A 26795-nucleotide genomic window follows, 5' to 3' on the forward strand; every position below is an offset into this window, starting at 1 on the left:
ACTAGCTGAAGCGAGTCTTCAAGAGCTCACATGAGCCTCTTGTTAAAAGAGAGCAGACCTCTGGACACAGCTATGAATGTAAAGAATCTTAGTTTTCAGGGGAGGGAAAGGGTAGTACAGAAAATGCAAGCCAATGGCTAGAGTCGAAGTGATGAAGCAACTGGAGTCCAGTTCTTCAACAGGATGCTGGAAAAACCTACAACTCATCAACAAAAATGGTTAACTTTGTAATTAAGCCTCTATTTTCTTCAAATACAATCCAGTGCATGAGTTTTTAAGGCAATTAAACATTATAGAAAGTACAGTAAAACCTTGGGAATGGAGGCTGTTTGTAACTCTGAACGAAATGTTATGGTTGTTCTTTCAAAAGTTTATAACTGAACATTGACTTAATACAGCTTTGAAACTTTACTATGCAGAAAAAAATGCTGCTCTCTATTTTTTTTAAAAGCACAGAAACAGTTTCCTTACCTTGTCATTTTTTTTTTTTTTAACATTCCCTTAATTTTTTTTAGTAGTTTATGTTTACCACAGTACTGTACTGGCTTTTTTGTGGGGGTTAGGGGGTGGGTAAGGGGTGGTCTCTGCTGCTGCCTGATTGCATACTTCTAGTTCCAAATGAGGTTGTGATTGATCTGTCAGTTCGTAACTCTGATATCAGTAACAATGAGGTTCTATGTATGAAAGGTGTAGAAACAAGACTTACTTTTCTATAGGGTGACACAGAATTATTAGATAAGGGTCCAAGTTTCAGATTGGGGTAATTATATTTTTCAATCTGTACTTCAAAAACACTGATGATTTTTCTTCAAACCTTGCAGATATATTTCCTTTTGCCTTCAGTCCAAGTCTGGCAACTTTCAGATCCAACAAGCTTTCCAAGTCTCAGTTATTCATAGATTTTAAAAGCAAAAGGGGCAATTTATGATCTTCTAATTTGACCTCCAGCATAACAAAAGCCATAGATTTCTTCCAGTGATTCCTGCATCTAGCTCAACAACTTGTGGTTATTAGGGAGTGAGATTAAAATAGGGCTTTATAAAGGAAGCCGTTTGCAACACTACTATGGAAAGTAACATTACTGTATCTTCATAATCTATCGATTTTATCATCAAGAAACGCTGTATAATGGAACCATTCTATTTCACAGACTGACCTCTAGCTCTGGAGTGCTTCAACCCCTATGACTATAATAATTTATACTGCCTAAAGTGGAATTTGTGCTATGAAATCAAACTAAATGTAAAACTTACCAGATGGATACTGTCATTTAGAGTTCCAGGTTATTAAAGAGAGAGAGTGAAAAAGATTCCATTCTGATGTTTCTACTCCCACTTTAGATTATTAAGAACAGAAGACAAAAAGTAGTAATAAGAGGTAAACATTTTGAATGGCATGAGGCTTTGTAAATTTTTGCATTTACAAACAAACAACAAATTGTGGGCCAAATTTGATCCAACCATGTTTGCTTAAAGACATCAAACCTAGTTAACAAAATTTTCCAACTTGTATATTGAAAGTTAGGTGCCTAAATATACATTTTAGGTGCCTACATTCAGACTCCCAAGGTTAGAAATGTTGGCCAGCAATTCTGATGAGAGTTGAGCGGAGAAAGGGAATTCTATTTCATGGAGGATTTTAATATTTCAAAATTTGGTTTCATTCCTATTTCAAACACCCCCACTTCAAATTTTGGAATTCTCCAAAAAGGAAAAGCCCTGAGGGTCCATGACTCCAGGGCAGGCCACCTGGCAGGCTGCCCTGAAGCCACAAACCCTGAAAGCCCTGGGGTCCTCAATTCAAGGGCTGCCAGCATGGCAGACTGCACCCAGAGCTGCAGACCCTGGAAGCCTTAGGAAACCAGGCTGCTGAAGAGCCACAAGAGCTTGAAAGCTCTGCTCTACAGCACCCCCTCAAGCGAGCTTTAGAGGAAACTGGGAGCCTGGGCTTCCAGAATCTTGGCTCCCCAGCATGACACCAAATGACAAGCTGGCAGGAAACTGCAGAGCATTTCAATTTAGATGAATCTGCGTTCACGGATGGAAAATTTTCCACCAGCTCTAGTACTAATGGCTTTCAAGGAAATTGTTCAGTTAAATCTTTCAAATAGATGTGGCCTGATTTTCCAAAGCATGCTCCCTCTGAAGCATCTGGCATAGGTTAATCTCAGAAGATGGGATATTGGACCAGACGGACCACTGACCCAGTACAGCTATTCTTACGTTAAGGTAATATTCCAGCAGCTCCTGTTGACTTTACTGAGCCCATTTTCAAAATAAGCAACTTTTTTTTTAAAAACACAAATAAAAGGGGGAGGGGGATTTATTTATTTATTTTTGGTAACTAGCTTTAAATTGCCTAAATCTAAAGAAAACTCAGCCACAGTTCATATATAACCTCAGTCCAGGTTTCTTTAGCTTCTTTCCTTTGCATTAATGACAACAATTGTTTTCTTTTGAAATCTGAAAGTTCTATATTGTTTCATGGGACAGTTCAGCCACATCAAGAAATTATGGAAATCAGCAGTCAGTTCTGCCCATAGGAATACTGTCAGGCCACCAAAGTCAATTTGACATACTATTTGTAGACAGCTCTTACTGTACTTCCCCAAGCAGGACTGACCTCAGCTACCAGGCACTGGCATGCATTTCTTTTTCTCAGGATACAAGCTATTATATGGTGATAAGAGTGACGAACATGATGGAGGTTATCAAGAAATTTAGAACCTGATCCAAACCCACTGTAGTCAAAGGAAAGACTCGAAGGACTTCACTGTGATTTGATCTGCTCCTTAAACATGCATTTCATTTTATATTTTGACTAATCAGAGTCAAGACTCGTTTGTCTGAATTAGTCAGGCAACTCCATAAACCTACAGATGCATAAAACCTGTATTTAGATACAGTTCTAGGAGTCAAATATCAGGGGTAGTTGTGTTAGTCTGTATCCACAAACAACAATAAGGAGTCCAGTGCCAGCTTAAGTAATAACAGATTTATTTGGGCATAAGCTTTCGTGGGTGTGGTTGCCCAGATAACTGGATAATACGGCCATGTATTAATATAGTCTGAATGCGTCTCATTCCATTACAGTCCTTCCTTCTCTACATATCCACGTTTTTAAAAGGAAAAAAAACCAAACAAGCAAACAGAAACCGTTGCAGCCAGAGGTTTTAGCTGATCATCTCTGCAAGGGTAATACGATTCTGAGTATGAGACCTGATGCTACCCCCCCTTACCTCATGTGAGCAATCTTTACTCACACAAGTAGCCCCATTAAAATCAATGAGGCTATCTGTGAGCATTTAAGTGTTGCAAGATTGCGTCCTGTGTTTCCATGCACCATCACACATAGTGATGAGAAAATGCTGTACCATAAACCAAGCGTGACTATTTTGTTCCAAAACTGGCCAATGTGGTTTAGGTCGTTATGGAAAACAAAAAAGTTTAGCTACTCACTACTGACGGAAAAAGAGTGAGCTCATGACTAATCTTTGCAGTTCTTGGTACTGACTGGATTTATACAGCCACACTGATTTTTATAAAAATAGTAAATCGTATTACCTCTGTGCTGCAAGACCAAAGATGTACAATGATACCTTAATACAGATTAAATAAAAATAGCACTACCTGAGTCAATCTGAGGATGATAATGCTTTGTAATCCCATACTATTAAAAGGATGAACATTTGTTTAGCCGTGAATCAACATGAGATACTTGCAGTAGGGTACAATTCTCTGTTTCTTATACTATTCCAACATTCATGCAAAATTTGGAAGGACGAAGGTGTGTGTAGTAGGTTCAGTATGTGGAGAAGAAAAGCACTGCTGTTAGAGACTGTCAAGCTCAGTATCTCCTTTCAGTTCTGAAATATTAGTCCATAATTAATTTTCCAGCAATATTATTGATATATTTACATTTTCAAGCATGTTGTCTCTGAGTTAGTGCATTTATCTTTAAAAATTTACAGTTTATTCAGGGAGTGTTTCAGAGCTTTTTCAGCATTGGAAAGATCAAGAAGTTTCCAGGAGTTGATACTGCAAGTCCCTTCATTAAAGTGAAAAATATGAAGCATGCCTGGGGTGCTGCACATCCATCCTAATTAAAAAATATTAGATTCTTGAATTATTCAAGGAAACATGCAAAAATGTGATAAATATTAAGTACAATACAGAATAACTTCAATAGTGAAAATATTAGCAAAACTGAATTATACAATGAACATGAAGAAATGGGAAAGGAAAAAAGCAAGAAGAATGAAAGGAAAGGAAAGAATCTAGGTACAGGAAGAAGAGCAGAAATATGAGTAAAAATACATTCTTCATTTAGTAATGTAAGACAGGAATGATCCCAATATAAGATTAAATTGGCCTAATTACTTTGTAATGTAGCAGATGGCCAGGTCAGTTATAGTTAAGGTCTATCTATACACATTACTCTTTCACATAATATTCTTTACTTCAATGGTAGTGTGATCCACTTGTTTATGCTAGCCTTTCAGTACTTAATTTATCCAAGTTGGACATCCAGCTCTTGCAGTTCCTACCGAAAGGCGGCGAGAGATAAATACCAAAATTTGAAGTCAATGGAATTTTCTTTTAAAAAAAGTGTGGGGTACCTTTTTAATCAGCTGAAAGGCAAAATGTAGCACAAGCTGCACTGCCACATGGAGGAGGAGGTGGTGCCTTAGGGCATGTCTACATGTACAGCACTGCAGCGACGCAGTTGCACCGCTGCACCTGCGACACTGCAGCGTATCTGAAGACGCTCTATGCTGAAGGGAGACAGCTCTCCCAAAGGCATAATAAAACCATCTTTTGAGTGGCAGAAGCGATGTCAGCGGGAGAAGCTCTCCCACCGACAGCACTGTCCACATGGTGCTTATGTCGGTGTAATGTATGTCACTCGGGGGGTGGTTTATTCTCCCCCCAAGCGACAAATTCTGCAGACATAAGCTGTAGTGCAGACATAGCCTTATACACCTAAGCCAGTTGTCTGGCTGACTTGAGCTGGGGTCTGAGCTAAGAGAAATCAAAGGGAAAGAGAGACAACACAAAGTGCAACTACTGAAGAATGGAGTTTGCCAACTGAGGTTCACAATGGGAACCCCAAAAATAGGGGGGAATCTGGCAAGAAGAAGAGATAATTATCTTTGTTCTAGCATTAGCACAGAGTAAAGTAAAGGTGAAATAAACTGCTCATAACAGGGAATGACTGGGTAGCATTAAAAGAGGTGCTCTGGGTCCAACATCTTTTAGGGCTTTAGGAGAAAGTGGCACAAATTGATCTAGCTGTCAGTGAACAAGGGACCATGTTAACTACTGCAGACTCAGAGGTCATGGACTGAATGGGCAAGGAACTATACTACCTTCTCATCTCAGAAGTTCCCCACAATCCCAAATCAAGGAGGAAGAAAATTAGGAAGAATCAGAGGTTGCACTGCATAGGGTGACCAGGATTTAATCCTCGCACCAGGGAGCGATGTTTGTAGGGAATGGAAGTTCAGAGACACTCGGGGGGGGGGGTTGGGCTGCTAAACAGGCATATTAGGGTTCAGGGTACACTCAGGGCCATGCAACTACTGAGAAAGTTAAATGGCACTCCCACCCCCCCACCTTTTCCCCCACTTTATGCTTTAGCACAGTCCAAATTATTTGCTTTTCTGTTGCCTCCTCTTTTCTGATTCCATCACACTAGGGGAATATATAGCTACAGTGTACCAGAAAAGTGGGGTACAAAGATAGATGCGAAGGAGGAGAGTGAGCACAGGCAGAGAAAGAATAGGGGCTGTGCGGAGAGGGGGAACAAGTTGTACTGCAGGCCAGGAGGAGATGGGTAAAAAGATTTAATATAGGAGGAGCTATCCAGCAGGAATAGCTGGATGGGCAATGGCCAGTTTTTAATGGAACTGGGTGATGGGGTGCAAAAAAATTCCACACAACTTCCCAAAAAAGCCAGACTCAGGAACACTGACTGCAATTCGAGATAATTCCAGTACAATCAGGGTAACTGGTCACTCTACTCTACCATTTCCTGTGCTACAAATAAAGAGTTTTATTTCCATTACTATCACTGTCAGTCCTGTGATATTTCATAGGTAAGAAGTCAACCCAATACCTCATACACCCTTCTATTTGGTAGAGTTTTCAAGATATAGTGTCATCTTTACCATCCCTTTAAGATAAGGACAGCTCAGTTTTTGATTAAAAACAGTGTTTAGGAAAGTTGGTTTATTGCCAGGATAAATTTCTCTTGCTCTGGGTTCTGCAACAGCTTTTAGACTTCTAGTTCTACCATTCTGAATTCAGGAACTTGCTAGTTCTGGCTGTAAGTTTCAGTGCAGAACCAGAGATCTCTCTCCATACACTGTGGAACTCAAAAAGACTGGTTAAGCCAAGCAGCCCATTTACCTGCCAGAAAAAAATTGCTTTCTGTGACGTTTGCAGTGTTTTGTCCTTCAGATCTTACAGTACTGGATCTGCCCATTACCATCTCCACAACAGTGTACGTACATCACTGCCTCACGCCCCTATTCCCTCTCATTTATCCAGATTATAGCAATTCCTTCCTCTACCACCTCTAAGAATCACTCTCACCAAGTCTCCAGTCTATTCATAACAACACTGCAAACATGCTCACCAACAAGAATACACCTGACCGCTTTCCCTACACTTCATCCATAGAAATCTCCCAAATTCTGTCTCCTGGATTTCAAAACCCTTCGTGGCTATGCCCCTCAATCTATACCAGGAGTTCTCAAACTGGGGGTCAGGACCCCTCAGGGGGTTGCAAGGTTATTACATGGGGGGGTCGCAAGCTGTCAACCTCCACCCCAAACCCCGCTTGCCTCCCGCAATTATAATGGTGTTAAATATATTTAAAAGTGTATTTAATTTATTGGGGGGGGGTGCACTCAGAGTCTTGCTGTGTGAAAGGGGTTGCCAGTACAAAAGTCTGAGACCCAGTGATCTGTACTATATATCTGATCTCATTCTCCCAATACCTTCACTTGCTGCCACTGATCTGCCTCCTTTCAGACCCCAACCCAATCTACTCTGTTCGAGGTTGATCCTCTGCTGCTGCTTCTGCACCAGCTATGCAGCTCACCAATCCTTAACACTCCTCTCCCCACCCCCCCAAAAAAAACCCAGCTTGATACTCACCTTATCAACACTATCAACCGCAGCTGTTGGTTCCCCACACTGGTGGTTACCAGTTCCCTATGCATCTCCTAGTCTATTAACGCCCCGTCCTCCATCTCCATCATATCTAGCGACCATTGCAATGTCTGTGCATTGAGAGATATTTGCATGATGACATGCAAACATCATTACACCAAAATAAGCCATCACACCTTACATAAAACATGTTGTAAATATAGGCAGGGAACATCAGAGTCTCATTACATTCCTGTTTATACCTGATATCGTGCCTCTGTGAAACCTCGAGTCACATGGAAAAACAGATTCTAAAAACAAATAATAAATTAAACCAGAAGGGTCCAATTTTAAAACATTAAGTGTGACATGTTTCAAGCATCACAAATCCTTTTCTGGAGGTGTATCATGTAATCATTAAGCATCTTGCACAACACAATTAAATCTTGTGAAAACTCTGCAAGAACACCTGCAGCATCAAGTAATGATAGATTGTTCACCTCATAAATGCCAATTAAATTACAGTTCTAAAACTATCAATTTTATTCAGAAAGCTATTCGCCAACACAAAAATTGAAATTGAAAAGAGTTTAAAAGTAGGGATTGAAAAACTTCTAGCTCAAAGATCACATATGCATCATTTGGAATATATTTTATTAACTCAATACTTATTAACTGGATATTTACTGATAAGTCAAACCAAATTGTAATGTTACAGATAGCACTATGCAGATGTATTTTATTTTATTCTGAAAAAAGTACACAAAGGTAAAGCTTTGTTAGTCAAACTTTGCACAGAGAGTGCATCAGTAAAATTCTAGTACAAAGCTGCACAAATGCACGACTATTAACACCGCACAACAGAAGCCTTTAAAGTCAAGAAATACAGAAGGAAGGTTCCTATACCAATGTTAATTGAGCTGTTCCGCTCACATTGGCCTCAATTCAACACACATTTTAACCACACGACTAACTTTAAGCGCATAAAGAGTCCCCGTGGGACTACTCATTTGCTTAAAGACAGGCATATAGTTAAATAGATTGAGTGCTATGGCATAGGCCCTGATTGAACAATCTGGAAAGCACATAAGCACATGATTAAGCACTTCCCTGAATTGGGACCATAATGTTTTATCTATTCAAACATTCATCTTAATATATTACTGTATAGGCTATACAACATACCCGTTGCACACTGCAGTGTGGTGAGTTACTATTGCTCTAGAATACCACCAACTCAAAATTTGAACTTTTTTCCAAATTGAATAAAGAAATTTCAGGTACTACTTAGGTCTCTGAGGCCCCCACAAACTTTCAGGGGCTTACAATATATTTCACCTGCCACGTTTTTCCTATATCCTGTAGCTTGTGAAAATCCTATATAAAGAACAGGAAAAATTAACATTTTCAAAGGCACCTCAGAAACTTAGGAGCCCAAGGGCTGGTCTACACTGAAAGCTGTACCAGTGTAACTATGTCAGTGAGGGGTGTGACTTTTTGCTGATATAGTTAGTCCAGTAAAAGCCCTAGCATGGACACAGAAATACCAGTATAAAAAGTGCTTTATGCTGGTACTACAGTTCCCAAACAAGAATAAGCTATATTGGTATAAGCACTTCTATACTGATATAACTGTGCCCGCACAGGGGAGTTGGGAGAAGAGGGGTTTGCTGCTTCAACTACACACATATCCAGAAAGGTTATGGTGTTAGCCGTAAGAGATGTCTACTTAGACTTAAACCACAAATTCAAATCCGAGCAGGTTTGACTCAATCCTTTGTCCTATGTAGGAAATTAGGGTGTCATGCACTATGTGAGGGGGTGTCTTCGTGAAAGGATTTAATTGATATCCTGTCTGTTCTGCATGGACAAATTTAATGGCTCTTTAGAAGAGTAGAGGTTCTTGGCAGAAATTCACCCCCTCCAACATGGGCACACAAAATATTGTGCAGCATGCTGTGCTAAAGAGGTGACTGCATTTCACTTGTGCTGCGTGTGGACAGTCGTGAAATACACTGGGATCTTCTGTAATTAAAAATATATTTATTTTATAGAAGGGGAGGTGGTCCAGAAAATTAACTGAGGTTGAATGCCTCAGACCTTTTAATCTATCTGAACACGATCACTTTAATAGCTTGTATCCTGTGCACTGGGGAAATGAAACCAAAGGATAAACTTCCTGAGCAATTAATGTGTAATGATATAATTGTGGTAATCTTATTGGGAAAAATTTAGCATTGAAAGGGGAAATGCAGTAGCAATAACTACACATTTATCCAGGAACAGTAAGAGAAAACACTACTGACCAGATCCACAACTGGTAGCTACACTTTGATTCATACCAGTTTAAGGGCTGGCTCTTGCATGTGCATAATGTGGTCACATTAATATTTCTGTAGGAATCTTACTTACCTTTTCCCATTTGCTGACTATTTTAATGTTTGGTTTACCTAATTTTAGTTACATAGAGACGTATGACATACATGAATATGCCATGAAGAAAAAAGTCACATTAATCAGAGTCAAAAGTGTGTTATTCCAAACTTTAAAATTCCATTCAATTTAAATAAGTTAGTTGTGTTCTCAAGGAAGTTGTCCTTTGAAATGGAAAGGAGGACTTGGCCCTCATGGGGCAGCATAGACTATTAGCTCCGAATAAAATCTAATTTGTACAAATTTCCCCCACTGGAGATAAATTAGCTTAAAAAGATAAAACTTAATTACTGAATTCTCAGGAAATTCATTCTGGTGTGAAGATAAAAGTTTATAACATTGATGTAAAAAGACCAGACTTGTCCTTCAGTTCAACAATTAAAAGCATCCTGACCATAAGTGTGACCCCAAATTTGGCTCAATGTAGAGAATTAGTACTTGCTGCAAGCCAAGTTTTGAGGCTTACATTTTCTGTTCTTTCATATCATTGGGTGCCTTGAATGGGGCAGAAGCTGGGGGAGGAGGGGAGGAACAACCAACCACCCTTACCTCTTATCTTGAATCTCCTCAGAGCAATTCAGAGGCATTCACTTGCCTGAAAGAAAAAGCATAAGACATACATAATTTACTTAGAGTTTTCCCCTAAGTCACAGTCTTGGGACAAATCTTGTTTGTGGACCCCCCCCCCCCCATGCACATCTCTTGCGTCAAAAGGGCTGCACAAATGTAATAGAGATCAAAATCTAGCCCTTAGGGTAAAAATTCTGTGAGTATTATTCAGTAGTCACCCCAAATGCATAGAGCTGGGGTGGGGAACTTACAGCTCATGGACTGGATCTGGCCCGCTGCTTCATTTCAGCCAGCCTGCAACAAGTCTCGGCATCACGGGACAGAAACCCTGAGCCTCGGCACCCCTACACCTCTCCTATTGGGACTGGAGCCACCAGTGCCAGCTTACCCCGCTGCAGGGGGATAGCTGGGGTTGCCAGACTGTTAAGAGTTTGGTCGGCTCAGCGCAGCTCCCAGAAGGGGCCGGCATGTCCCTGTGGACCCTAGGCAGAGGGGCCATCGGGGAAGTTTTGCACAGTGCCCCCACTGCCAGTGCTGGCTCTGCAGCTCCAATCTGCCAGGAAGAGCAGCCAATGGGAGCAGTGGGGGCGGTATCTGCGCGCGCCAAGCAGAGCCCCCTGGATCCTCTGCCTAGGGGCGGGACATGGTGGCCACTACTGGGAGCAGTGTGGAACCCTGGCAGGCAGGTAGCCTGCCTTAGCCCTGCTGTGCTGCCGACTGGGAGCTACCTGAGGTAAGTGTCACCTGGCCAGAGCCTGCACCCCAAACTCTCTTACCTAGGTCCGAACCCCTCCCACATCCTAACTCCCTCCCAGATCCCACAACCCCACCTGCACCCCAACCCCCTGCCCCAGATCAGAACTCCCTCCTGCACTCAAAACACTCTCCCAGAGCCCGCACCCCCACCTGCTACGCCAGCCCTGAACCCCCTCCCAGAGCCCACCCCCTGCACCTCCTCCTGCACCACAACCCCCTGCCCTAGCCCTGAGCCTGCTCCCTGACTCCAAACCCCTTGGCCCTAGCCTGGAGTCCCCTCTCACATGCTCAACCCCTCATTTCTGGTCCTACCCTGTAGCCTAGGGGAAGCCCCGAGCCGTTATGTCCCCCCCCCACACACACACACACAGAGCTGTGTGGCCCGCAACTGATGTTTTCTGTGGGTTAGTGACCCCTGATAGAAAAAAGGTACCCCACCTCTGGCATACAGTTATGAGACTTTACAGCCTAAATGTACATTCTATTTGTCCTGAAATACAGAAGACTGCTAGGGAATTGATCAGTATGTAGATTTCTCTTATTGTCCATAAAAAAAATAAAAATCAATTCTACTGGCCTTCAAAGTCCACTTACACCATCCTCCCCGCTTGATTCTGTAATATGTTCTTCAGAAAAGACAAGTCAATTTTAGCTCAAAGAAAAATCCCAACATGCAAGAATTGGTCTTGAACCTCCAAATATAATTTGTTCAGATCTAGGAGTAGGAGAAAGGCAACTGAATTACATGGACACCAGTTTAGTTTTCTGGAGCCATTAATAATGTTATAAAAAGGTTAGAAATGGCTTCTTACACAGTCCGTTATCTTACTTCAACAGAACAGAGACTAACAGCACTTTGGATCTCTGCATGGCCTGCCAGTTAAGGATCCTAAAGCTCTTTACAAACATTAAAATAGAGTTTTTACCCAGAAAAAGAAGTGTCAAAAGACTCCAGGAAGTCCACTAGGAACTTTGCTATTACTATTGATTTTACATGGAAAGTGCTCAGATACTACGAGGGGTGGAGGAATAAAACCCTTAGATAATTAATTTAGCCTCAACATCCCTCTGGGAGCAAGTATTATTTCCATTTTTCAGATGAGGAAATTTGAGGGTCAGGTGAGTTTATAAACCAAATCCAGCCTCCACTAAACTCACTAGAACGACTTCAAGTGGGAGTTAAATCAGGCCTTAAATTACTTTTCCAAAGAGACAAAGTCAGTGGCAGATGAGGAAACCAAAACAGCCCATCTGACTCTTAGCCATAGAACTATCCTTCCTCCCACACTTACTGTAATAGTGTAAGTTACAGAACACTGTATTTGATCACTTAATTAGTAACTTTGAATTAAAAGCTATTTCCTCCTTCTGGATTAGAATACACACAATCATTTTTATACACCTCTACCTTGATAGAACGCTGTCCTTGGAAGCCAAAAACATCTTACCGCGTTATAGATGAAACCGTGTTATACTGAACTTGCTTTGATCCACTGGAGTGCGCAGCCCTGCCCCCCTGGAGCACTGCTTTACCACGTTATATCCAAATTAGTGTTGTATCGGGTAGTGTTATATCAAGGTAGTGGTGTATATGGTGTGTGTGTGTGTGTATTTTTTCCCCTCATTTTAAAGGGTCCTCAGGAGAAGTACTGCACATTGTTTCCTAAAATCATAAGTCCTGGCTCCAATCCTAAAGAGCCTAGTTTAGCTGGGCTGCAGAAGTTAAACTGTATATTTAGCATGAACCATTAAATATATTGTCAGTGAAAAGGGAGGTATAACTGAATTAGCAGAAGCAGCTTATGGCAGAAATTTAATTACTAGGCAGAATTAAAGGAAGATCAATCAATTTTTGGAGGCTGGACAAGAAAGGGTTGTTGCACTAGTAATCTGCCATTTGCCTCGATACTAGTGTCAAGCCACCAGGTTGGTGGTTCTACAAGATCATTTTTAGGGTTATCCCTAATAAAAGGTTATACAGACAGACTGAAGGAAAGAAGAAAGTAACATGATGAATGACCCTTTTATGTAGCTCCTACCACACTTTGCTATATAGAGCTGGTGGAATGCAACCAATGCATCCCAAGTCACACACATTACTCAACCTGAACATATCCAAATGATCCCTTTAAATTCTAAAATACTTACTAACTAGTAATCCTCTCTCTCTCTCACACACACACACACACACACACACAGAAAGAATCCAAGGTCTTCAGCATTAGAAGTCCAAGTCCCTACCACTTGAGCTGAAAGAGTAACTCCTTTAATTATAAAGAAATAGCAGACTCTTATCCTCAGTGAGAGCCAACTATCAGAAGGAAACCAGAACACGAGCCACAAGCCTGCTGCTTGTAAGTTATACAGACAGCCCTGACCTTGGGAGAGCTGTGTCCTGAATATGGACCTGATCTGAACTTAGTTTCCATATGTACTATCCATAACCCTGAACACCCCATAACAGCCATGTGGGGTTTTCAGCACAGCCAGGGTTAAGCACAATGTATATTTGTACTTTAATCCTGTTGTGTCTATATAGGAGGTTAAGTATCCCTTTGTAAGGTACTAGGATTTGCGAGAGATTGTGCTCACTCACTCCTGTTACCTGCAGCATTTGATTGTGTACTCTGAAGCTGTTCCAGCCACGTGGCCATTATTCTTATAGAACATTCCTCTCAAAATGATGAAGGAGCTTGAAATGAACTCAGCTCTTTTTTCCTCATTAACAGCTACTGCTTCACCCCGCACTGCTCCAATGTCCATTCATTTCCCCTTTGCTGATAATATTCTCAAATCAATAGCAGTAGTAGGCATTAAGAAGACATCTACTCACGTCTTGAAAGTTCAGCTTTAACAGTCAAACAGCATTAGGGCAAATCAGTATTGTTATTAATGCTACCTTTGCGGTCAAGCTCCTCACTAACTCATCTTCTTTCAAAAGTGCTGTGCATGCCAGCAGACATTATAGAGCAGAGACTGTGTCTATGTTCTCATCTAGCAAAGCTTGCTCACTTACAATTCTTATTTTGATTGGGATCCTGCTGGCATCCCACACATTGCTTTCTGAATGCAAACGAGTACTCTAAGCCTTGAGAACTATGCACTCCCTTCTCTATTTCTGTGGTCATGTCAGGAACACCCCAGATATCAAAGGGCTGCAACTCTCCCACCATGCGACAACCTTTTCTTTTTTAAACAGGGCGCTTTGCTTGGCCAGTTCTATAGCTCCTCTAGCCTCTCCCTCTCTCTCCCCAGTACTCCACTCTTGTGCACACTGCTATCCAAGCATTTACACTACAGTCACGCTCCTCCCTTAGGCCAGATGACACACTGCATCTGCCCAATACATGCTGGCCACCCACTTACTCTTTTGGATCCCTCTGCTAGCCCAACTCTCCTCTTTAAAAGTGTCCTTAAAATTGCTACATTCACAATCTATCATGGGCCTATTGGGCAATATGGCCACAGAGTATGTGGGTGTAATTCACAAGGTCAGCATCAAACTGTCAGGAAAGAGATTCATGCTCCCTGCAATAAATGGTGACATGCTAACCCTACATGGAAAACCTCAGAGGAGCTGAGAAGCCAAAGTCTCACTCAAGGTGCTCCCCACCAAGTTCTACCAATTTTTTTTTGGGGGGGGGGGGGGGAGAGAAGAGGGAGAAATGAGAAGAAGATGTGGCCAGTTTGCCCCACCCTGCTCAGGAGCTTTCACCCTAAGTCCATTTCCATTCAGAACTGTGCCCAAACCTAATGATGATATTATAAAAAGCAGTTAATACTCCACAGCTCTTCTCCAGCCCCTCCCCCCGCCACAGCAGCAAAGCCAGTATACATGGAGGGGCTGAGCAGCTGGAGCTGTTAATCCTTCCTTCCTCTGCTTTGGACAGTAACATGCCACATATTCTATCTACTGAGGCACTGATTACCATACTATTGGAACATCTGAGTCTTCCTAGTGTATTTATCTGCTCAGCTCCCCTGTGAGATACTATTATCCCATTTTACAGACGCGGAACTGAGGCATAGAGACACCAAGCGACTTGCCCAAGTTCACAGGAAGTCTGCGGTGAAGCAAGCAACTGAATCCTGATCTCTTGAGTCCCAGGCTAATGGCCTAACCACTGGGCCATGAAAGCTCTATCCAGGAGATAGACAAAGCATGAGGGAAAACAAACACCAATAATATTAGGCACTAGCTATGGAGATGGATCCAAGACATTCCCTATAGATTTTGTTGGTTAATTTGGAAAAAACATTTACATCCACTGAATAAAAGGACAGATTCCCAGGCTACTTTGTTTTCTCATGCTTTAGAATAGTCTGTGTTTTCAGTTAGAACACAGATGTATCTATCAACGGACAACAACTCATCTTCAGTTTTTCTCCTTCTGTCATCTGCATATGAAGCATTCCACCATTAACCTTTGCAACATGAAGTGTGCCTCAGCATTACAGGCAATCGCCACCTGCTTACTAAGCAAAACTGACAGTGTTTGAGATGTTTAATCTGCAGCGGTGAGGCTGAACGCAGGCAGGTTCATCTCCCTGCAAGTGGAAAGCCAGAGAAAGAAAGTGTGATGCTAAATCAGTAGCAAAAGCAAGTTAAAAAAAGAAAAAAAGATTTTGGCACTGTAAGGTCTCACTCCACTAAGCAAAAAGTGAAACAAGCCAGAGGCAGCAAACTACAAATTAGCAGATCCTGAAAATATGCTACTATATGTTATTCACCGGGTGCTTACACAAGCTCTCAAAACATAGTTTCCCCTTTTAGAGCCTTCTCTACATAAAGTTGGAATCCTACTCCTCTGATTTTTTTTTTAAATTGACAATGCCTAATGATCTAATGTGCAGTTGCACTTATATATTACTGCATAGGCAGAAGCCTCTTCCTTCATCCTTCATTTCATAGACAGATACAGGATCGTACTAGTCAGACAATACCTATTAGATCATCTAGTATATCCCCTGCTCTTAAACTGGAATTTTAAAGATACATTGACATAGTACATTGTACCCGGGGGTGTTTTGTGTTGGTTTTGCTTAGGATACAGAAATTATATTTATTTATTTTTACAACTTATGTACACCTGACAAGCTTGACTCTAAATGATGGATGAAACACTCAAAATGAATAGTTACTGTTCATCTTCAAACAGCCAGATTCACAGCATCACCAAAAGTTTGTTTATTTGTTGGACATTTTTTCCTCAAGGGCTTAACAGACACACTATAAAAGCTGGCAGAAGTCTGCCTGGTGCAATGGAGCCTTGACTGACACTACCTTAATGCACTGCCGCAATACAAACAAAACCAAAGATCAATTATCCTTGCCAACTTCACAAGAAAAGAGTTGGAGAACAAAGTTGGTACAAAGAATAAAATATTCAAGACTACTACAGAAGAGCTTAAGTTGGGCCAGATTCATTTTAGTGCATGCAGATGCAATTCTATTGACTTTAATGGAGTTTTGCCCTCCTACAGCAAGGCTGAAATTGCACTTTTATGTTACATACATTAGGTACTTGACTTGAGTACTTCTTACTAATGGATGCTTTTTATAAATTGGTCAATAATTTCCCACTGAGGACAAACACACTACAATGTCCCCTTTTGCAGAAGCTTGCTGTCTAGGCATCTTCAGTGATCAATTTAGTTCCTAATGTATATTTGAAACTTCCAGCCCATTTTACACAAGCAGGGACCTTGTAAACATCCAGCATGATCTTGGGTTCTATAGAAAACAATAATAGATCATGTGAAGCAGGAGTAAGTTTAAACAAACTATGGGTAAGACGACTTCCTCAGTACTACATCAGCAAAGAAGTGCTAAGCCAATATTCATAGATAACACCAGGAGGGACAACTGATCATCTAGTGAATCTGACCTCCCGTATAACACAGGCCACAGGACTTCCCTTAATTCATTCCTGATTGAACTAGAGCACCTCTTTTAGATAAACTTGGAATTGTGATTTTAAGATAATTGCCAGTGATGGAGAAACAACACAACCCCTCAGTAAGCTGTTCTGATTTTGAAATTACCCTTACTCTTAAAAATCTGCTGAGCTTACTTTACTTATCTACTCCAAAAAGAAAGTTAATTTCAGGTTATCATGTGATTGAGCCCAACATTTAAGCAGTAAGATCACATGCTGTACTAGACCCACACAGACCCGGTTTACAAGAGAAAGAAAGAAGCATGGAAAGTCTAATTCTCCACTATGACTAAGCATATTAAAATCTAATTTTGCAGGCCTTCAAGTGTCATCATGAAATTAATTTATTTCACATAACTATTTTTTTCCTTCCTGAACTGAAGAGGCGATTGACAAATGCCACATACTGTTTGGCCTGACTGGGCACAAACTAAACTATTGTGTTCGAGTAAAAAGAGATAAAGGCAGCATGGGATGGAACAGTGCCAGTTATATTTACCCCATTTCCTCTTTTAATGCTAAACTCTTTCCAATAAGATTAACACAATTATGTCATTATACATTCATTGTTCAGGAAGTTTATCCTTCCCTTCCTCTTATCCTCTTTCTGTTGCACTTCCCTGCTGCACAGGATGCTAGCTATTAAAGCTATACACTGTGTATTTGGCTGCACTATAAAGGCTCTTTTTGAGGAGGCGGGGGTGGGAGGGCGCAAGAAGTAGCATTAACTACAGTACAATTCATCAAGTATATCCACAGGAAAAAACAAGCCCTTTGTTAGACTAGAGTTAAGATTGTAAATACGCATCAATAAACATACTGGGGAAAAACGTAATAGAACATACAATAGTTTGAAGAGCTTGAAATTTTGAAAGAAAGGACCTAAATATTACCAAAAAAGTGTAAAATATGAGATTGCAGAGTTAAAGTACCTCGAAAAACCTAAACTTTGCCCTCATGCCCATGCTGCCCTATATATGGAGGGGCCATAAAGGGGGCCAGTGGATTTCCCAGCTATGGAATTTGCAAAATAATTTGTGGCAACAGAATTTCATCTTAAAATATTATAATAATATAAAAGTTAACATAATAATAAGAAGAAGAAGAAATATGTTTCTAATCTTTATGGTCGCAGAGAAGACCTTGAAAATGGGCAATGAGTACTTGATGTACTGGTGTCTGCCTGCTCTTAAACTAGAACTTTAAAGAAAAGTCTGCAGAGAGCCTGAAACAATAGCTCCAAGAGGCAGATACTGCCCCATTCAGCTCTATCACGACTCTGACTCTGCAATTTCATAACCATGGAAAATGAAGTCCCCCCCCCCCCACCAAGATGCCATGAATCTCAGCTTCTTAACTGTGGAATTTTGCTAATTCACTGCAGCACTCCCCTCTTGGGACCCACCTGCAGCTGCCTCTTGCTTTCTGCTCACCCTACAAGAAGCAATTCATTTGAGTACCATATACACGCTTTGCATTGTTCCATGGAATCAGGCAGCAGGGATTTGGGGAACTACAGCTGGAGTCCAGTTTTCAGCCTGGGAGCAGGGACGAGCCACAAGCTGAGCTTCCTGGAGAACAGCACTACTGGCCGGCCTGGGGAGCCAGAGAGATGAGACACTGAAGCTATCTACAAGCTCCACCTTCCTCAGCATACATGGGGGAGAAGTGGAGGAAAGAGGTTTGACTTGGGTGACTAGATAACATCACATGAGCTAAGGCAGAGGTGGGCAAACTATGGCCTGCAGGACCGTTCTGCCTGGCTTCTGAGCTCCCGGCCGGGGAGGCTAGTCCCTGGTCCCTCCCCTACTGTCCCCTTTCCCTGGCGGCCTCAGCGTGACGCAATGCCAGCGTTCTGGGCGGCGTCACTGGCTCCGGCTGGGAGCTGCAAGTTCCTGCCACTCTGAGCAGCATGTTAAGTGGGCAGGAGTTGGATAAGGGACAACGGGTTCCGGGGGGGGGGCAGTCAGGAGACAGGGAGCAGTTGGATTGGGGGGGGGGGGACCAGTCAGGGGACGAGGAGCAGGTGCAGTTGGATAGGTGTGGGATTCCAGGGGTGTCAGGGGATGGGGGTGTGGATAGGGGTCGGAGCAGTCAGGGGACAGGGAGCGGGTTGGATAGGGGGTGGGGACCCAGAAGGAGGAGGTCAGGGGACAAGGAACAGGGCAGTTGGATGGGTTGGCGGTTGTGAGGGGGCAGTCAGGGGACGGGGGCCAGGCTGTTTGGGGAGGCACAGCCTTCCCTACCCGACTCGCCATACAGTTTTGCAACCCCGATGTGGCCCTCAGGCCAAAAAGTGTGCCTACCCCTGAGCTAAGGCCTACCAAGCCAGGCAGCCTAGGGAAAAGCAACCAAATTGTTTATATATTTTGCATGCATCGTAAAAATAAAATTGTTAAAAATAAAGACATATGAATTTTATATCATTGAGCAATTTTGGCGAGAAGCCATTCCTTTGTCTGTGAGGGAACTTGGGAGGGATGGGAATGTGGGATATTTTGTGAAGAACAAATGTACGTTGTGGAATTTAGGAGCTCGTGCCACAGAATGTTGTTCCATCATGCTGCAGAGCACACAGGGTCCTGTTTAGAAGCACATTTAAGATTAAAAGCGACTTCCCTCTCAATCTCTGTCTCAGAGGTTGATAGAGGGCATCAGTGACTGATTTGGGGCGTAAAGACAGTCTGAACAGCTGTTGGGGGCAAGAGGGACCAACAGGCCGGGATGAGGAAAGAATATGAGTCTGAGGGAAGAAAGAGGATGTCGGGATTAGGCTGCTGCTCGGCCACCAGCCCTCTGATGAGCAGAAGTGGCAATGGCTGTACTTGCTCCTCTCCTGGAAGTTGTAACAGCTGTCTCCCCATTACCCTAATCCTCCCTGCGCAAGCTTCCTTCTCTGACTTATGGTCTGTGGGCAAGGCAAGGAATTAAGGGAAAGGAAACAGCCACTGGACCAGCTGAGGAAGGAGCAAGGATGCCTTCACCACTCTTATCTAATAGAGGGTCAAGGTGTGTGCAACAGACTCATCTGATCCCTCTACAAAATTCCCACCATCCTATTTAGGCCCCTTAGCCTGCTGCCTCTCAAATAGGGTTACCACCCATCCAGGCTTTACTCGGAGGGTCCGGTTTTTGGCTTGTGTGTCCAGGAGCCATTTAGGGTTGCCAGATGCGCAGTTTTCAACCAGAAAGTCCAGTCAAAAAGGGGCCTGGCAACACTAAATGACACCAAACCCAAAAGTCCAGTTGACCCAGTGCCTGCCCCAGCCCTGTGGTATGAACCCACACTAGTCCCTACTCAGCAGGGAATGCCTCCTACCTGAAAGCAGGTTCCTTGAGATGATCAAGCAAGTGACAGGGGTAGAGCCTTGGGGGAATCAGCGATTAGAAAGGTGGCAACCCTACTCTCATATTGCAACATCACCTCCTCTGAAGCTCAAATACTGAGCCTGCTGTCCTGAACCTTAAGGGTACACCTACACTAGAACCAGGTGTAAATTCCAGCTCGAGGAGACACATCTATACTAGTTCAATGTGAGCTAAAAACAGAAGCACAGCCATGGCAGCACCAGCAGTCAACGGGGCTAGTTGTCTTGAGTTAGATCCCATCTGAGACCCCAGGTCTCAGTGACCTGAGCAGCTAGCCCACCATGCTGTCACAGCTATGCTTCTATTTTTAGCATGCTAGCTCGATCAGAGCAAGCACAGAGCTGGAATTTACATCGGCTGCTTGGTGTAGGCTTACTCTTAGAGAGAGCAGCCATAGGGGCAAAGAGTGGAAGGTGATAAGAGGAGGCTGCCTTAATCCTAGAGATTCTGTATCATGACATCCTAAATGCTGCTGGAAGCACGGTTTTTCTTCTACCATAGTCAATGCAGCCTCTTATTGCCTTTAAACTGGAAGCATCGATGCTTGCTGTCAAATATTTATTGTTTAATATATATAACACCAAGAGGCCCCAATCAACATGGGGTTGGGGGCATTTTGCAGGGTATAGTACAAGCACATAGGAAAACATGGAGTTTATAATCTATGATGCCCTATCTTGCGAACACTTAAGCACATGCTTAATTTTAAGCACAGAAGTATTCTCACTATTTCAACTGGATTACTAAGTCTTTGCAAGATCAGGGTTTAAGTGAACAAACTGAATAGAGAAACCCATGAGTGAAATGCACAGCTATATGCCATTTAAAAACATCACTGGCTCATATTTTTGGGGCACTCACCTGGTTGGCTCCGAGTAACTACCGCAATATTGATATTAAATAATCTGGGGCTTTCATACATGCACAGTAATATCTAGGGTGGAAGAAGAATTATAAGTTTGCTCAGGGAATGCCATTCATTTTTATAGCCCTTATATGGCAGGTAAATTTCAGCCAAATCACCCAAAGACAGAACAAAATTAATGGACCCCATAACAAGCTTTGAAACTCCCTAGACTCAGGCTCTGGCATGCTACTATGGGTGAGCAAATTCCCATGCTAGGAAATCCTCAAATGAAGGTGTCCTGCTGCTAGCGAGAATGGTCAGTCCTATGAATGAAAGTGATCTATAACCAATCAGGATGAGAGATAGGCTCTCCAAGGATCAGCACCCAGACCATGCAGACTTCTAAAGATAACCACTAGCACCATGAAGTGTCCCCAGCTGTGCATTAGTGCAAAGGTCTGAGTAGTGAGCACTCGTGTGATGAGCTCACAGCAGCCAGTCTCACTCAAAGTGGAAAGGTGCCTTCAGACCACCACAGGACTGAACCGGATGTTAAAAGGATAAAACCGAAGCAACATGCCATACTGGCCCCACCTGGAGGGAACAAAGGCACAGATGAAAGTCAACCAATGAGGAACAGTTGCAGCCACTGCTGCTGGAGGGCAGGAAGAGCATAAAACTCCCAGGAGACAAAACCACATTGACAAAAAGGTGGATTTATACCCTCAGTGACTGGTGCAGGCAATCCTTCAGCCTATTCTTTTCGAGCATTCCCTTGACCAACAAGCATCACTTCTACCTTGCCAGGCCTCAGTCCCAGCCAATCTGCTTCCATGCAGACCCCCTCTCACGGCTGCTCAGTGAGAAAGAGAAAGTCGGGAATCTGTTTTCAGTGACAGAGGCAGAGCTCTGCAATGAAGTTCACTCTGTGAATAGCAATGAGGGGATTGTGCAATCTGATCTATGAAGACAGACCCTTACTCCTATGAACAGGCCCACTGAAGTCAACCGGGCTCCGCAGAAGCACAGGGGATCTGCCTGTACAGATTAGACTGCAGAATCAGGGCCTTATCTAAGAATTTGCAGCATTGGGAAAGTAAAGTGTAGGTTATATCCTAATGGAAAGGAGTCTAAATTACGTACTTTTCTTTAATATGGTAAGAACAGTCTGCTCTCATTCTGTATATTGTCAGAGGAAAAATGTCCCTTAGAAATTATGATTGATCTCTATGAAAGGCTGAAATTTACAATACTGTAACATAAACCAACATTCTCCAGAATGAGCACTATTTTCTCTCACTCACAATGCATGTTTCAGAGATCAGGTCTGAGTGCAGAAAACAAAGTGATGTGAATTAGAAATCTTCCTGCATCATAGTAACATCAACATGTAGCTCTAAAGACTTTTTCCTATTCTCTTTTGGGCCCATCAACTCCGAATGAAACAGGATTAGACTCTAAAACAATATTTTATACATATCTGAAAAACACCAACCAGCCTGGGACTTGCTTTATCTAAGCTCTTGCTTCTAAAAAGTATTTGACATTGTGGTTAATAGGATTCTTCATGCTTGTGTGTTTGTGGGGGGGAGGGGAGGGAGAGAGAAGAGGGAAAGAGAGGTGAAACTCTTGCAGTCTATTTAGTTTTTCAGCATCCTGGGGGGGGGGAGGGGAGCGAACCCCGCCCTAATCACATACATACATTTCACTGGAAGTCAATTTCCTAAAGGCAATCCAGATGTTTTAAATTAAAAACAAAACAAAAACAAAAAAAAGCCTTACACACAATACTCCTCTCAACTGCACAAGTGTATCTTAGGCTTTGTCTACACTAAAGAGGAAAGTCAATTTAAGCTACACAATTTGAGTTACGTGAATAGCATAACTCAAATCGATGTAGCTTAGACCTACTTACCGCAGGGTCTACATTACGCTGTGTCAACGGGAGATGCTCTCCCATCGACTCCCCTTCCTCTTCTCGATCTGGTGGAGTACCAGAGTTGAAGTTTGAGTGGGCAGTGGTTGATTTAGCGGGTCTTCACGAGACCCACTAAATTGACCTCCTGTGGATCAATCGCTGCAGAGTCAATCCCATCAATCCCGGCTGTAGTGTAGACAAGCCCTTAATTGACTTCAGTGGAGTTACTTGAAATTTACACATATGTAAGTCAAAGGAGAATTAGGCCTGGTCTACACTTAAATGATAGGTCAACATAGTTACACTGCCCAGGGATGTAAGTGCCAAAGCTATGCCAACCTAATCCTTGGGCTAGACACAAACAGGTCAATCAAAAAATAGCTCTGCCACTGTAATCCCTGCAGTATGGATCAAGGCCTCCTGGTGTCTGCAGAGAGATTTTAAGGTCCCGTCAGTGAAAAGCTGAACCATTAACTCATACTTACTTTGCTTGACTGGTCAGTGGCACCAGTAAAAACAACATCCTACAAGGATGGGAAGGAAACATCAGCATTCTTAGTACTGGCACATGTTAAAATGTTCACTTAAAAGGTTCTGACTGTATTACAGAGATTAATCACAAGGCAGCAATTTAGAAAATATCTGCATTGAAACACTCATTTTATGTTATGGTATACTGGGGGGTGGGGACGAAGGGAAGACAAAAGTTCAATCTGAGTACTTTCTGTGCCACCTATTGCCCGAGATCATTAGTTTCTAAGAAAGCCCTTAGAATCCTCCTGCAGAAAAGGGACATACATAAACTCTGAATGTAATAAATCCCGACCCAAAAGGAAAAAAAACAAGTGGTGTCTAATCACTACTTGCTTTCTACTATCTATTAAACCTAATTCCATGCTTATCTCGCTTCGCCTCCTCTTTCCTCTCCACCTTCTAGAATTCACACCAAAGTTCACTGCTGCTAAGGAATCCGCTCTCTTTCAGTGAAAAGACAACAACAAGGGTTTGCAATATAATCTGATATGCTTCACAGATAAACTATTTAATTAAGGAAAATAGCAATAATAATTAAGTGTGTGAAAAATCAAGTGCTAGTGGTTATAAACCCACACAAAAACCTGCCAAACACTCAAGTTTCATAACTCATGCTCTACTTTTTTAAAAACAGATCATTTTGCCACCACCAAACGACCTTTGTTCTAAGAAATGCAATGCAGTAAGTTTTGGGAAAGATTATTTACTGCTGAACACCCAATCAAAATAAGAGAAAGCAAGCGACGCCCTCCAAACTAGGATCAGACTATTGGCAGTACAACTACAAGCTTTCCTCCCCCTACACAATGGGTGCAGAACCAAGAATAGAGGAATTCCATTCACAATACACTTTACAGAACTGAAAAAAAATCTTGAAACTACAGAGCAATAAAGGCATCCATTCTGTACCGATGTGCTCGTCTGCTCAGTGTTTAGGAGAATTAAAAACATGGAAAGAAAGGCTCACAATACATCCACACAGACTTGGCTTTGGGCCCCCAGAAGGCATTTTTTCCCTCCCCGCCACCCACGCCACAGCCAGTTCTATAATGACTTAGCACAAGACACTTGCCAACTTTCAGCCAACAATATGATACATTTCCTTAACTGAAGCCTGACCTACACCATCAATCTCTGTCAAGAGTAATGTTTGTGTTTTCAATAAATTACAACAGCCTACAATTTAATCACTAGAACTAAATACACACCAGGACATTTCACAAGGAAGTGTTCCTGGCTTCTTCTAGGGTAGTAGATTGCATACACCCACATGCTCTGTCTGGGAAAGGAAAAAAAAACAAAAACACCTTTACAAGATGATCAGTATACTAGTTAATTTGTTACACCAGAAACAGTGTCCAAAACAACAAAAATCACAATCTGACTTCTCAACCAACTGCATGACCTTTAGCCCTTAAAGATGGCAAACTTGTCAGGTCATCTCACACTGTCAAGCTCACTTCATGCTTTTAATATTCAACCTCCCTCATAGTCTCCATATGTCTATGCTGCACCATCTAAATGGTTTTCTAACAACATTACTGGATACTTAAAAGGGATGCCATCAATTTTAAAGTCTTCTTTCTGAAGACGTCCATATTACTATCACTGAAATAATAGAGAACATTATTTTTCTTGGTTTGCTTACTGCATGCCCATTCAGTTGCGTGACTACACCAGGGCAGTCAATCTGCTCAGCTGTCTGTACAAGTATGCTGCAACAGGGGCAAGAAAATCCTCTTTTTAAAAACACTATGGTAAAACCTGGAGAGGGCCTCAAAGGCAAGTGTAGCAGAGGCTACATTTGCTTCATGTTTTTGAGTTGACTAGTTTTTACGCAGACTAGCTCTCAGGTAATTCGATCATCCAAAAATACAGAGGGGGGGGCGCATAGGGGGAGAGTATCAGTTTTCAACTGGAATGCTTCCTGCAGGAAGTATCTCTGATTCAGAGCAAAGCACACTTTGGCTAATGTGAACTAGTAAGAATTCACTGAACTTCTTGGTTCCTGCTTAATCATGAAAGGATCAGACACAAAAAGGACAAGGAAGAGCTGCAAATATGAGGAAGAGATGGAGTCACAGAGTAGCATTTGTGGTTTCTTTCACGTTGGTAATTCAGATGCCTAAAAACAAAAAAAAACAAGAAAAAAAACCCACACACATAGGTCTTACTAGTCACCTTATGAGTTATATATAATTATTTTTTAATAGCAATTACATATCTCAGCCACTGCACTCCAGGGGAATTACAGAACATCTCAGATTGTTAAATCGATTCAGCCTCAGATTTGTACCTTATAGTACCACTGAAGTACTCAAGCACAAAGGAATGCACTTTTTATTGTATATCTGAACCAACAAATCTCCTGGTTACAAAATAATAAAATACTGAACTTCCAGAGACACACAAGATTTCCAGAAGAATCATTTCAGCATGTATTCTTTCAGCTGTAAATTCGGGAGGCAGGTAGATATTTGACTTCAATATTCTGTTTAAGAGTACACAGATACTTTGCTATTATACTGTGAAGCAGAACATGACAACAGGCAGAAGATATATTGGCTGGGAGACTCAATGTGTTGGTTTAGAGGGTTATCACACCACCACAAGCTTGTGAGAGCTTTTGTGCAGCAATAGACTGCCAAAGTGAAGATAAAATAAGCGTGTACATTTGTTCAACTTCAGAATGGCAGCATGTTATTGTAGCATTTGGAATTTCAGACATTTAAAACATTTTGCATTCATTACGGTTAAAATTAACAGCTCTGCAAACTGAAATCCTACAGTCAACCTATTGCACAGACAACCTGTTGCACAGACATCTGAGGCAGCTTGTTACTTCATTAATACAGTCAACATGATCTGGAGATTAATTTCTATTGGCAAGAGATAGTTTACTTAACATGAGTTAAGTTCCAGTTCTTCTCAGTGCAGCCCAACTTCAGTATACATTTTCTGATGTAGACTATGGCCAAGAGGAACTGATCCTAGATCAAAACATTTTAATACTAGAAACTGAGGGCTGAATACAGTTTTAAAAACTGGTTTCTCTTGCAGTCAAGGGAAGACAGACTTTTAGTTGTTGAATCTGACCTAAAGTCAGGTTTTAAGAAATGATCAACAGATACTCAGAAAAGCAACATCTCCAACCAACATCAGCACATTCTGCACTTGCGCGCACACATACATAGGCTGTATATCCAATGCATCACTCATCACCATAACATTAGGAAAAATCTACAGCCCAGAAAGTTAAGCTTGAATACTAG

At 42.0% G+C, this 26795-nt stretch overlaps 1 protein-coding gene across 3 annotated transcripts in view; it reads right to left on the bottom strand.

The window, feature by feature from the left end:
- Positions 1-26795, bottom strand: part of HPCAL1 (hippocalcin like 1) — a 113575-nt gene that overhangs the window by 83453 nt on the left and 3327 nt on the right. For 2 of the 3 annotated variants that reach the window (XM_030555436.1, XM_030555435.1), the window contains exon 2: positions 10140-10185. The exons of the other annotated variant lie outside the window; for it this stretch is intronic. The gene's annotated coding sequence lies outside the window, so the exon portion shown is untranslated. The remainder of the gene's footprint in view (positions 1-10139; positions 10186-26795) is intronic. 3 annotated transcript variants of the gene reach the window in all.

Source organism: Gopherus evgoodei, chromosome 3, assembly GCF_007399415.2.
Source record: "Gopherus evgoodei ecotype Sinaloan lineage chromosome 3, rGopEvg1_v1.p, whole genome shotgun sequence".
Classification (NCBI taxonomy): Eukaryota; Metazoa; Chordata; order Testudines; family Testudinidae; genus Gopherus; species Gopherus evgoodei.